We start from the raw sequence: 13,474 nt of genomic DNA, 5'->3' as shown, positions 1-13,474 counted from the left end.
TATAAAATGCTCATTCGACTTAAAGCTTCATTATTTCCATAGTTAGTTCTATGAAAGTCAATATGTATTAAGTCAAAGGTACGCAGGTGATGAGTTCTGCCTCGGTAATTCAAATGTACACAAGAAAGCAAATAAGGTGCATTAATTTCACCATTAATGAGTTGATGAAAAAATAATAAGTCATTATTAACACACCTTTGAGGGAGAGATTGCATTGAAAGAAGCAGAATACGATGTTCATAGGGAGGCAGATCATAAGGATCATCCCAAGGAAGACCCTTTAGGGCAAAGCGAATGAAATTATGTTGAATTGATTCAATTCGTTTTTTATGAGTCCATACCTGCGGAGCATATTCAAGGTGAGGACGAGCATGACAATTGTACAAAGAAAGGGATCATTGAACTCCTTTGGCCAGCGTTTTATAAAACTAATCATAGAACTTGCTTTCTTAATAATAAAATTAATGTGATGTGTAAAATCTATGTTGGAAAATAAATGAACACCTTAATCTTTAAATGTGGAGACACGACAGAGTTTTTGCTGTGATAGTCGAATACGTTACTGATTTTTTTTAGTAAAAGTTATCGTCTGGCATTTTAAAGGGTTGAGGGCAAGGTTATTTTTCCCACACAAAAATGTGAAACTATCAATGTCGGCTTGTAAAATAATACGATCATGGGTGGACTTTATTGTTTTAAAATCTTCATATCGTCAGCAAAAATGAGAAGTTCAATTGAGCGTTGACATGACGATACATCGTTAATAGACAGGAGGAACAGAAATGGGCCAAGATGGCTTCCCTGGGGAACACCAGATTGAGCAACAAAAGGTTCAGAATGACAATTTCTAAATTTTACCTCATAGGATCTGTTTTCAAGGTATGATTTAATCCAAGCTAAGAAAAATGGTGGAAAACCAAGAGCTTTAAGTTTAAATAAAATAATTCCGTGGCTAATTTGATCAAACGCTTTAGAAAAGTCAGTGTATACACAGTCAACTTCATAACCTGGTTCTAAAGCGTTTGAACATATGTTTGAGAATGTAAAAAGATTTTTAATGGTTGATCCTTTTTTTCACAAAAAGAAAGCTTTGCAATGGGCCTGTAGTTGCTTAAATCCGCCTTGTTACCTTTCTTAAATATTGGTGTTAGAAATGACTTCTTCCATGTGCTTAGAAATTTGCCTGTTTTTAGAGAAAATTTAAATAAGAACGTAAGGGGTTCTTCTGAAATCAAAATGAAAATAAACAATCAAAGGAATTACAGTGTTCAGTAAGGTGACTACTTTAGTAAAACAAAATGTCCAAAGGGGCGTGATATTTATCAATATTAGTTATTCCTGATCTAGATTCTAGAACAAGATTACTTATAGCGTCAGAAGAAAAGCTTAATCGAAAATTCGATTTTTGAGTTTTTAATACAGCTTGTTTCAAATCACCTAGAAGTAAAATAGTGTCAGAGCTGGGCAAATTTATAAGATAGTCAAATTCCAAAGAGAGATTGTTATAAACAGACTCCAAACTTTTTGGAGGAATGTGGACGTTTAAAATGAAAATAGTCTTAGTATGTAAAGGGTGATTTTTTTGAGGTTAGGATTTTCATGCATTAGTATTTGACAGATCACGCGGGATTTCAGACATGGTGTCAAAGAGAAAGATGCTCAGTATGCTTTGACATTTCATCATGAATAGACTTACTAACGAGCAACGCTTGCAAATCATTGAATTTTATTACCAAAATCAGTGTTCGGTTCGAAATGTGTTTCGGGCTTTACGTCCGATTTATGGTCTACATAATCGACCAAGTGAGCAAACAATTAATGCGATTGTGACCAAGTTTCGCACTCAGTTTACTTTATTGGACATTAAACCAACCACACGAATGCGTACAGTGCGTACAGAAGAGAATATTGCGTCTGTTTCTGAGAGTGTTGCTGAAGACCGTGAAATGTCGATTCGTCGCCGTTCGCAGCAATTGGGTTTGTGTTATTCGACCACATGGAAGATTTTACGCAAAGATCTTGGTGTAAAACCGTATAAAATACAGCTCGTGCAAGAACTGAAGCCGAACGATCTGCCACAACGTCGAATTTTCAGTGAATGGGCCCTAGAAAAGTTGGCAGAAAATCCGCTTTTTTATCGACAAATTTTGTTCAGCGATGAGGCTCATTTCTGGTTTAATGGCTACGTAAATAAGCAAAATTGCCGCATTTGGAGTGAAGAGCAACCAGAAGCCGTTCAAGAACTGCCAATGCATCCCGAAAAATGCACTGTTTGGTGTGGTTTGTACGCTGGTGGAATCATTGGACCGTATTTTTTCAAAGATGCTGTTGGACGCAACGTTACGGTGAATGGCGATCGCTATCGTTCAATGCTAACAAACTTTTTGTTGCCAAAAATGGAAGAACTGAACTTGGTTGACATGTGGTTTTAACAAAATGGCGCTACATGCCACACAGCTCGTTATCCTATGGCCATTTTGAGGGAAAACTTCGGAGAACAATTCATCTCAAGGAATGGACCGGTAAGTTGGCCACCAAGATCATGCGATTTGACGCCTTTAGACTATTTTTTGTGGGGCTACGTCAAGTCTAAAGTCTACACAAATAAGCCAGCAACTATTCCAGCTTTGGAAGACAACATTTCCGAAGAAATTCGGGCTATTCCGGCCGAAATGCTCGAAAAAGTTACCCAAAATTGGACTTTCCGAATGGAACACCTAAGACGCCGCCGCGGTCAACATTTAAATGAAATTATCTTCAAAAAGTAAAAGTCATGGACCAATCTAACGTTTCAAATAAAGAATCGATGAGATTTTGTATATTTTATGCGTTTTTTTTTTTAAAAAAGTTCTCAAGCTCTTAAAAAATCACCGTTTACATACTATACTTTAATCTGTATATCCCAATTTCTTATCAAAAACAGTCAGTTTCGTTGTATCTAATCACAATTTTTACATTATTTTAAATTTGACAAACAATTTAAGAGATTTAGAAAAACAAAATTGCCTTACAACTTTAAAATAAATAACAAATTTTTAACAAGATTTTAAGAAAAGAAAAAATGTTAAACACATTTATTTAAGGGAAAACACTACAAGAAAAAAACCCTAATATTAAGCTTAAAAACTAGTATTGCACATACACCCAACATATTAGGAAATTACTTTTTATTGTAAGTTTTGAATGAGATCATTATCGGGAAAAGAACATCTCTCGAAAAAGTTGTTTTGTAATTTGTAAAGTTGGAATCAGCTCTTTTTTAGAGTCTTATAGTAGAATAGTAACGAAGCAAATTAAATATTAGTTTTAGGACTTTCTTTTTAAATATCTGTAATTTTTTAATGTGAGTCTCAGCACAATTGAACCACGCTGCTGGTGCTCCATAAGTGAGGACTGACTGAAATATTTGATATGATGTGAGTGTGAAAAGTGAGTTTTTTATCAAGTATAATGATAAGATATTTAAAATTTTCGGACCATACGATATTTCTACATCGTGAGAACCAAATGCCGTATTATTTTTCGGCATTAACTTTAATTTTTCACTTATTTAAGAGTAAGAAGTTTATCAAGGGAACACTGTAGTTAAGTGCGTCTTGAGCAAAAACACTTGATGCAAAAAGGGCAGTGTCGTCCGCGAACTGGGCAATTTCAGTATTTTTAAGCCTAGGAAGATCGGATAAGAAAACGTTAAAGAGAATGGGACCCAAAACAGATCCTTGAGGAACGCCAAATGAAATATCAAAGTCCATCGTTCCAAACAGTTTCAAAGGCTTTTTCTATCTTTAGCAAAACTAGACCCGTCGAAGTTTTTAAAATAAAATAGTTTTGGACATATTTTTTAATTCTAAGGACTTGGTGGGAGGTGGAGTGACCTGCTCTAAATCCGAATTGTCCAATTGTTGCACGATTCGGTCCTTTAACACCTTTTCAAAAAGTTTACATATATTGCTTAGAAGACTTATAGGCCCATAACTTCATGGGCTATCTTTAGGTTTTCCAGCCTTGGCAATAGGTATAACGTCTTCTACTGTCAGGAAAATAAGAATGTTTGATACAAACATTGAAGATAATAGTTAAAAAAGTTATACCTTTTTTAGGCAGTGTTTTTGATAATTGGTTGCTAATTCCATCATCTTCAGGAGATTTCTTTATTTTCAGATTTTAGCAAGCGTTTTACCAAACTGTTGTTAGGAATAAGTGTACTGGGTTGAAATATTACAGAATCTTCGAAGTTACGTTATCACTTAAATGAGCGGACACTGAATGATTGCGGTTGAAAGTTTGAGCGAAGATATTTGACTTTTCTTCCTGCGTACTATAAACGTTATTTTGTTCCCTAAGAGGACAAATAGCTAAACCCTTCTTCTTTGATATTTTTGTTGCATTGAAATTAATCATTTTGTCATTAAGAATTTCATATTATGACCCATTCATCCTAAAAAATTACTAGTTATTTTTTAATATCAAAAATCCTAGATTGAATGTCAACTTGTCCCGTTTTTCAATTGTTTGTTTTTTAAAGTCGGAATTCATTTTTTTTACTTGTAAGTTTTTGTTTCATTATCTCAGAAAATTAAAAATCATCAATGGTTTTTTCCTATTTCAATCTTCTTTTTCTTAGCCGAAGGTAAAAAGGATATGCATCTTGAATTTTCAAAATTCTCATGCCTGGCAAATTCATATCTAACTGCATAGATATACCATATGTGTATGTAAGGCTACATTATTAAAAAAAAATCAGTAGCTCTGACCACCTGTAGTGTAGGTATATAATGAGTGGTAGATTGTGGCTACCTGTTTTAGAATGAAAACCACCTCTCATTTGCACCACAAAACCCTTACGGGGATAAAGATATATTTATCGTCACGAAACCAACTTAAATCAAAGATAAGATCCTTTTGCCGATTGATTAATTGCATCAACTGCCGAAGGCATTGTGTTCGTTTGACACCGACCAAATCAAATGATTCTTCCAAAAAAATATTATATCCTCAAAAAATATCTAAAATAGGAACGTTCGTACAAAAACGGATGCCGAAACGACACGACGACGACGATGCAGACAGAAAGACAGAAGTTCGATTGTATCTTTTGATTTAAGTGTCAATTAGTAAAAGAAAGAAACCGTATAGGTTAGGTCCTGATGTGTGGTCGAAGGAAAACAGCAGCTAGCCAGCCCCAGAGAAGGTTGAAGAAGGTTTAGATCAACGAATTTGATCGGAGCCTATTGATTCGATATTGTTTGGTCGGTTCGGTATGTGCAGTGCACCTGTCCCATGAGACTTACCATTTTGCTTGTTCTGGATCTTGATTCTGGAGACTACCAATGAAGACCCAAATGAAGCGACTCTGACGACCGACGACGACGACAAGACGACACAATGCATTCGAGCGATTAAACTGATGAATATTCAAAGAGGGAAGCCAATGCCATTGCCACTGCCACTGCCACTGCCTCAGCCACCGAAGCTGTCTGGATTAATAGATGCGTACTGCGTATACCATAATGTAGGTATTTAAAACCCTCTGAGCCTGATGTCTTTGTCGACCAGGTTTTCTGCTTCCTTTCTAACTTCCATATCATCAGCAAACAGCAACCCTTTCCCGCTTTCCGTCAGTCAGTCCAATTAACGAATTTGTTTGTGCCGCTCAATTAATTTCGACTTTTCCTGATGCGGTAACTGGTTGTTTTTTAAACTCATATACGTATTTTTTTTTTTTTTTTTGAAGTTGTTCTGGTTGGTTGATTTTTCAGTAAAAAGTAGGTACGCAATGCGTCAAGGACCTTGTTCTATTGAACTCTTTGAGCAACGCACTTATAAGAATATGTGAACTCTAATGGTTGTTTGGTGCGGGTAATGGTTACACGCACCACAAGTATACCTATTTTCACGTTTTATACGGAGCAAAGATTGTGCTCACATTTTTCATTTTTATTTAACAAGCTATAGCTAAGGCAAATGAAGGTGGTTTTGTATAAAGAGACTGAACTCAACTCGACGCGACGCGGCGCGACGCGACGTACGGTGGAATTAATTAATTACCCGAGAAGTTTCATTTGCACCTGTGATCATTAATTATTAAGTACGGCACTCATATGGTATACTCGTACAAGAACCATGGTACTTAGGTATCTCTGCGTATTTCTTTCTATCTTTGGTTTCAAATCATATTGTCCAACATACCTTCATAAGAGTTACAGAAGAGAGAGGAAAAAAGGTTTAAAAACGTATCTTTATTCCTTATACCTTTTACTTTTGGTGAGTTATTAGATACCTATTTGAAATAATTGCATTTTTTTGTGAGGTAGCTCAAAGCTATGTACATAAGTGCGATGCTGTATTATATTACCGAGCATTTTGAGGAAATTAAAAATTGCTGAATGTAATAAGCTAAGAGTGAAGTTTTAAATGACAATTGGGCAGTTTTTATGAAAACCCCCAAGGGGCTTTTAGCCAATTTTCATAATTTTCTATGAAAATAAAAATGTTTGCATGAAATTTTCAGATATATTAAGTTTCTATGCACACATAGGGTGTGCCATGAGGACGTATCCTATTTAAGACTAAATAATTCAAACATTTCTCAGTCGATTTTTGCATACCATGAGGTGGGAAATTATGAATACTTTTCGTAATTAACTTCAACTTTCTATCTTATCAAAAGTAGTTAGTAATTACACGTAATTGTAATTGAAAAAAATACATCATTACTTGTAATTGTATTTGAATTAATAATTATTTGTAAATTGCAAATGGTTTTGCTCAAGTTTTTGCATTTAGGCACTTTTACATAATAGCGGTATTTGATTTCCCCATTGTACGAGTAATTTGTTATTATGTTTTATTCTATACACATATATAAAAATAAATTGATGTCTATTAGTCTAGCTAGGTACAATTCGAGAACGGCTGGACCGAATTGGCTCATTTTGGTCTTAAATTGAAGTCCACGTTTAAAAGGGGAATAAATATATTTGATCGTAACATGCATTTAGGCACGATTTGCAAAGAGAACAACAGTTCAACAGTCAAGAACTAAGGAAAACCGGAATAAGTTCAAACAAGCTCGAAAGTCCTGTAACGGACATTTACGGCGCATTAAATTTTTGCATGACCTGAAATTACCAGTGTACCTGTCGCATAATGGTTAGTGCGTTCGACTGTCATGCCAGAGGTATTGGGTTCGATCAGTGCTTTGCTATCTAAAGTCTTTTCACAGACTTTAGATAGCACACATTAATGGTTGAGGGTTGTAAGTCACTAGGCCCTAGTTCTCAACGGACTGTTGCGCCACCCAATTTTAACTTCCCATAAGAAGTTATTGTAATGAGTCCGATTTGTCAAATTGAAAATTTTGACATTTCTCGACGTTTCAAAGTCAAAAGAGTCGAAATAAAAGATTTTTAGAAAGATGTCTGTGCGTGCGTGTGTACGTACGTTCGCGACGTTTTTTTAGTCGTCCATAGCTCAAGAACCAGAAGAGATATCGATTTCAAATTAATTTTGTTATACAGATAATAAGACAGAAAGATGCAGAAACTGCTCTCAAGAAAATTGCGTGGGTGGTTTCTTTATAATAGCAGTTTGAAAAAAAGGTGAACATTTCGGTATTTTGAAAATTTTGAGAAAAATCGAATTGAAAGTTTTCTTTACAAAAAATGAAAACCTAAAAAAAAATTAATAAAAGTTGGCAAAAATTGATTTTCGACTCAAATATCTTTTTAAAAATTTTAAATATTGGCTTCAAACTAATTTTATCTTATAAGAAATATTGTTTTCAACATTCGGTAAAATTTTGAAAAAAATCGAATCGACAGTTCTTTTACAAAAAAAAAAACTCTAAAAAAAACAATACTAAAACAAGGTAAAAATTTACTTTTGACTCAAATAGCTTTTCAAAAATTAAAAATATTGGCTTCAAACTTGTTTTATTTCACTGAAAATATTGTGTTCGATATTCAGTAATTTTTATATAAGAATCCAGCAGTCCATTTTTTTATAAGAAATAGTACGCAAATTTGGTAAAAATTGATACGAGTACATATAGACAAACTTTTAAGCAAGTCAAATCGACAGACGGGATTGGAAGTTATCAGTGTGGGTCGCATCTCAGCCTCTTTTATTCATTTAGAAATGACGGCAAAAAATAAACAATGGTAGTAAAAATGTCTGGTCATTTTTCGTGGGTTCCGTCGCTCGTTTCCAATTACACTCAATATGTAAGCTCGATTGATAACCCCAATTTGCTTGCAGCACAGTCTGCTGTTTATTCGATGAAGCCAGTAAGTGACATGACTCCACCTGTACATGATAGCGTAAACGATTCTATGGGACGAATCTTCTTTCGCACTTGTTCAGTTACTAGAGTACTTTAAAATCTTGAAATTCACAAATCTGCTGGCCCGGATAGTATTCGCGCTATTGTTCTGAAGAGGTGTTCTTCAACGCTGGCAAAACCACTGCGTTAACTTTTCCATAATATGTCCTATTCTATAGGTCTCTTTCCGAGTGGATGGAAAACTGCATTTGTCCAGCGTGTCCCTAAAAAAGGCGAATCATCCTCACCATCTCAATATCGTCCAATTGCACTTACATCCCTTCTTTCCAAGGTCATGGAGACGCTGATCAATTTTCAGCTTAATAAATATCTTGAAGTATGGCTTTCGTTGCAATAGGTCCACTGGTGATCTCATGGTCCATCTTACCGAACAGGGAAGCAAATCTTAACATCGTTTTGAAGAAAGTAAGATAATTGAACTTAATATTTCAAAAGCATTTGATAGAGTTTGGAATCAAGCTCTCTTATCGAAAATGCGTGCATTTGGTATTGATGAATCCCTTCTTCGTTGGGTTAGAAATAACCTTTCGGATTGTTCAATTTAAGTAGTATTGGACGTGTTCAAATCTCATATTCGCAATATAAACGCTGGTGTACCCCAGGGCTCTGTTTTGTCTCTAACTCTCTTCCTTATTTTTAAATGATATTTTGTCTTAAACTTCTAACCCACTAAATTGTTTAGCGGATGACAGTAGACTAAGCTTTTCATATTCGTTTTAAGATTATCATCCTTGTTCTTTGGATGTGGACTACCAACGGCAACGTATGATAAGCTCATTAAGTTCTGATCTTGAAAGCATTGTTCAATGGGGAATCCAAAACCGTTTAGAATTTAATGCTTCGAAAACACATAGCTGTCTACTGTCACAAAAGCTTAACCCTCTTCCAACGCCACTATCCATGAGTGATACTTGCATCAAGGAAAGTGAACAGCTGTCAGTCCTTCTGATCTAGCTATAATTTCTAAAGCCTTTATTCGTCCAAAACTTGAGTACAATTCCCATATTTGGGCAGGTGCTCCTATAACCCACTTGAGTCTCTTGGACAGAGGCTCACATCTTAAAAAAATTAAGCTTTCATCTGGAATGGCTGCGACTTGCTAGAAGGCGGGCGATTGGCAAATAAGAGGCACTGGACAGAACGTTTCGTTTTTTCCGATCAACTGTTGTTTAAAAGCATGTCTAAGATCATCATATTTGTGGCGGTAGGTAAAGACACTCTAACTGTTACAACTAACACGCGAGTAGCAAAAATATGGGGATAAAAACAGTCGCATTGGACATCTGATACCAGATTCATCATATTACCCACAGATTTCTGTCACATCACAGACTGAAAAGAGCAGCTTATTCAGAGTGTTTCCTTTGATATCGCAAAGTTCAATAACCATAATTGGCTGAGTAAACGATCAATATTGGTGGTGAAAAATAAATATGTCGAGTATCTCAATGTGGCTATTCTGATATTGACAGTTGATTTCTTTCAAATTAGTCGACACCGTTATAAACTAGTATGACGTTTTGAACTATCCCATGGAGTCTTTAAATTCACTGGAATTACCTGGATTACTAGCTCTCAAACTGCAGTTACAAGTAAAGTCAGTTATCATCATATTTCGTAACTTTAGATAATCAACCATTAGATTATAAACATTTCTTATTTTTTCTTTAGTGTGTCAAATTTAAAATATAGACATTTGCTGACTTTTTTTTCAAAACTATTATAGGGGAACTATTCGGTCATACAATATTTTAGAAAAACTTTAGCAGTTTCCGGAGGGCACACAGTGAACGATCTCGAAGTGAAAAATATCCCCCATATTAAAACTGTCTTTATCCTAACTTGATGTTATATAGCATATAGGCTTCCTGAATTTTTTTTCAAATTGTATTCGTATTTCCTGAGATTGCCGCGTTCAAACAAGCAAACAAACAAAGAAACAATCTTTTCAGTTCAATAATATTAGTACAATTTTTTGGAAATTCTGAAGTCGTTGTACAGGAAACATCTTAAAGTTAAATGACAGTTTCAGTGGTTTCATCATTGTTGTTTGGTCGCTCAAGAAAGCTCGTGTTCTTACGTGAAATAATAATTATGAAATATACGTTTTGAAAAAAGAATTGTATGGCCCCTTCATAAACTAAGAAAATTTTGTTTTGATTTTAAAAGAAGTTCAACGTGTTCCACGTTCAAGCATCGAAATCCACTCGAACATTTTTTTCCTTTAACTTAAACCTTACGGAAATCATACGTTTAAACTGTTAAAGAAATTGAATAAATAAAGCATATTTTTAAAGTTTAAAAAAATACGACATGAAAGCATTATTTTTTATTTCATATCTTAAAATTGGTTGAATCTTTTTTGATCAGAATATGCCTAAAAGCTTTACCCAAGAAATAAATTTTTCCAATATTTATCTATAAACTACACATTTTCATTGATTAAAAAAAATAATTAGACGCTGAAATTGGGTGTTCAAACTCCAAGCTTATTCTGCAATAGATGAGTTCGGAATTCAAAATGCTCCCAAAATCGTTTTATGTTATTACTTTAATTAAGACAATTTTAATTCAAATATAAATCCAGTTTTCTTTAGCTATTATAAAGATTCATTCTTATGGTTAATTTGCCCCTCCCCCCTCTTCACTAAAAGCTTGATTTACAAGAACTTGATTGAACTGCGATATGGCAAGGTTAGCTAACTTTTTTGTATCCCCTGAATTCTATAATTCTGTTTATTTACTTTGCCAGAGAGGGTCTGTCATTATATTGTTGTATACAAAATCAGGCTCTGAACGTATCATTCTTCAGTCTTTGTTTCAGTTTGCAAAGTGTCGGGACTTATATGTTGACAACAATATTTAGATACTCGAGTCTAAAATGGCCCATCTAGTGTACATACAAATGTTACACCCTGTAAAAGAAGAAAGTTACGGGACTAATATATACCCAACAACAAGAAAACGGTTCCATCATGTTTTGAAGTGCAAGAGCCTATAGAAATCCAAAAATATTACTTTCCATGTCTATCTCAGAACACATACACATAAGAAAAAATTTAAAATATTTCAAAAATTAACTTGTCGCTTATTTTTTAAAACAAAATCCTCCGCTCTTATCTAGCTTTCCACAATTATTTTAATATATGCCTCAGTCCTTTTCATGTCCTAAACACCGCATTTCCTGAATGAGATATGATCCCCATCCCCAACCCTGATGATGGGTGTTTTTAACATTCATTGCAGGAAAAATTATACGTCCATCCGCGTCTTTGTCGTTGTCGTCGTTTTTCGTTATTCGTTATTTTATTCATTTTTTCGTTGTTTTTGTTTTTAGATTCAACCCCATTTTTTCATCCCCTTGACATTCTTAAGCCACATGAAAATTACATGGATTTTTTTTTTGCGGTGGAGCTCTTTGCATTTCTAGACAAAAAGGAGCAAGCTTAAAAAAAATTGCTCCTTTGGATTTTTTGACATGATACACAATCCTACTTTTCTTCCTTTATATCCTCCTGCCTCCTGCTACTGCTGCTGCCTTAAGCCAGCTATTGCATGAGTTATAAAGGGATGTCCACGAGATATACATATGTATGTATGTACCTATGTTTGTAGGTTTGTTAAGAAACGCCAAGACGAAGGCATTTTTATAAAAATAAAAAAGGAGAAAATTGATCTCTGTGAAGCATGCCTCACGTGTTGGTTTCCGCCATTGTAATAGGTATATTAAGTTTATAAAGCCCAAACCTTCTTCTTCTTTCTCTCATGTTACTGCTGCAGAAATACGTATATACTAAGAAAAGCGAACAAAAAACGACGACGAGGACGACAGTGAGTGGTGAGAAGACTTGCACGTAGAAGACGAAGAGGAAGAAAAAAAAATAATAATAATTGGCTCCTTCAAGGATATGACTTCCTTATTCACTCCTATTATATATACAACTACCACAATTGCCAGTGCAGTTAAATTGTTGTTCTTTTTTTCTCACCGTGCCGCCGCCTAACGGAAATAAGGGACAACCACACTATAAATCAAAATGTCAAAAAATAACGGTTTATTTTCTGTAATATAAATATCCTTATATCACCTACTGGTGGCAAGTCTTAAGTTCTTGACGTTTTTTCTCTCCTTGTAAATGACGTCTACAGCGCCCGTCAAATTAAACATGGTAAGGGTGAGGAAGTACTCGTATTTATTTTTGAGTAGTCATAAGTCTTATAGGACTTATCATACCTCCCTTCCTCCATTTAGGCATATCGGAAAGGTTCCAGTTCATCTCCCACTGGGAGTTATTCATAATGTTCTCGAATTTCTTTTATTTCACTGACAGATGGGGAACTCGATAACAACTATAATTTAGAGAGCAAAAGTGACATTTATGATGCATAAATCTATTGAGAGAAATGTGAGCTTATTTTACCGCTTTGTTCCTAAAAGAAATCAGAGAAACTCTGTGCGAATTTTGTATTTTAATACTTTCTTGGTGAATATTTCTGTATTTAATTTTAAAGCAACGCATTTTGACATTTCATTATTCTAAAGAACTTTAAGTTGGCAACACTATTCTTATCGATGACCATTTTGCCAGCTGTCAAATGATTTATTTTTAGTTAAGTTTGGCATTTCAAGAATTTAAGGTACCTTTAGCCAGGCATATATTCGGTGAATAGGGCCAAAACAAGATTGATGATGATCCCAATTTTCATAACCGAATTGAGCAGGATATAAACTACTTAAAGTTGTATAACAAAACGGCAGTATTTGAAGTGACTCCGTAACATCCACAAAAATTACAAAAACTGACTATCCGTGTGCTTAATGGGTTGGAGGAATAATTGGTCTGAAAACATTTTTAAATGGCAGAGACAGGGATTTAGCCCAACACCTTGACTATCTTGAACTGATTAATTTATGGATTTTAATGTATGTAATATCTATTTCATAGACTCGAAAATTTTGCTTATTTACGAAGCCATTTGATCAGAATCAGCCTTATCACTTAACACCATAGAATAGGCAAAATGATCTCAGAATTTTTCAAGGTTTTTTTTGTAAAATTTTCAGAATTTCAAAGCGTTGTTTCGGGGTTAAACGATTCATGATGAATTGCCAAACCCTAGATTTCAAAC

Source organism: Eupeodes corollae, chromosome 2 (genome assembly GCF_945859685.1).
Source record: "Eupeodes corollae chromosome 2, idEupCoro1.1, whole genome shotgun sequence".
NCBI lineage: Eukaryota > Metazoa > Arthropoda > Insecta > Diptera > Syrphidae > Eupeodes > Eupeodes corollae.
This window is presented reverse-complemented; position numbering follows the sequence as displayed.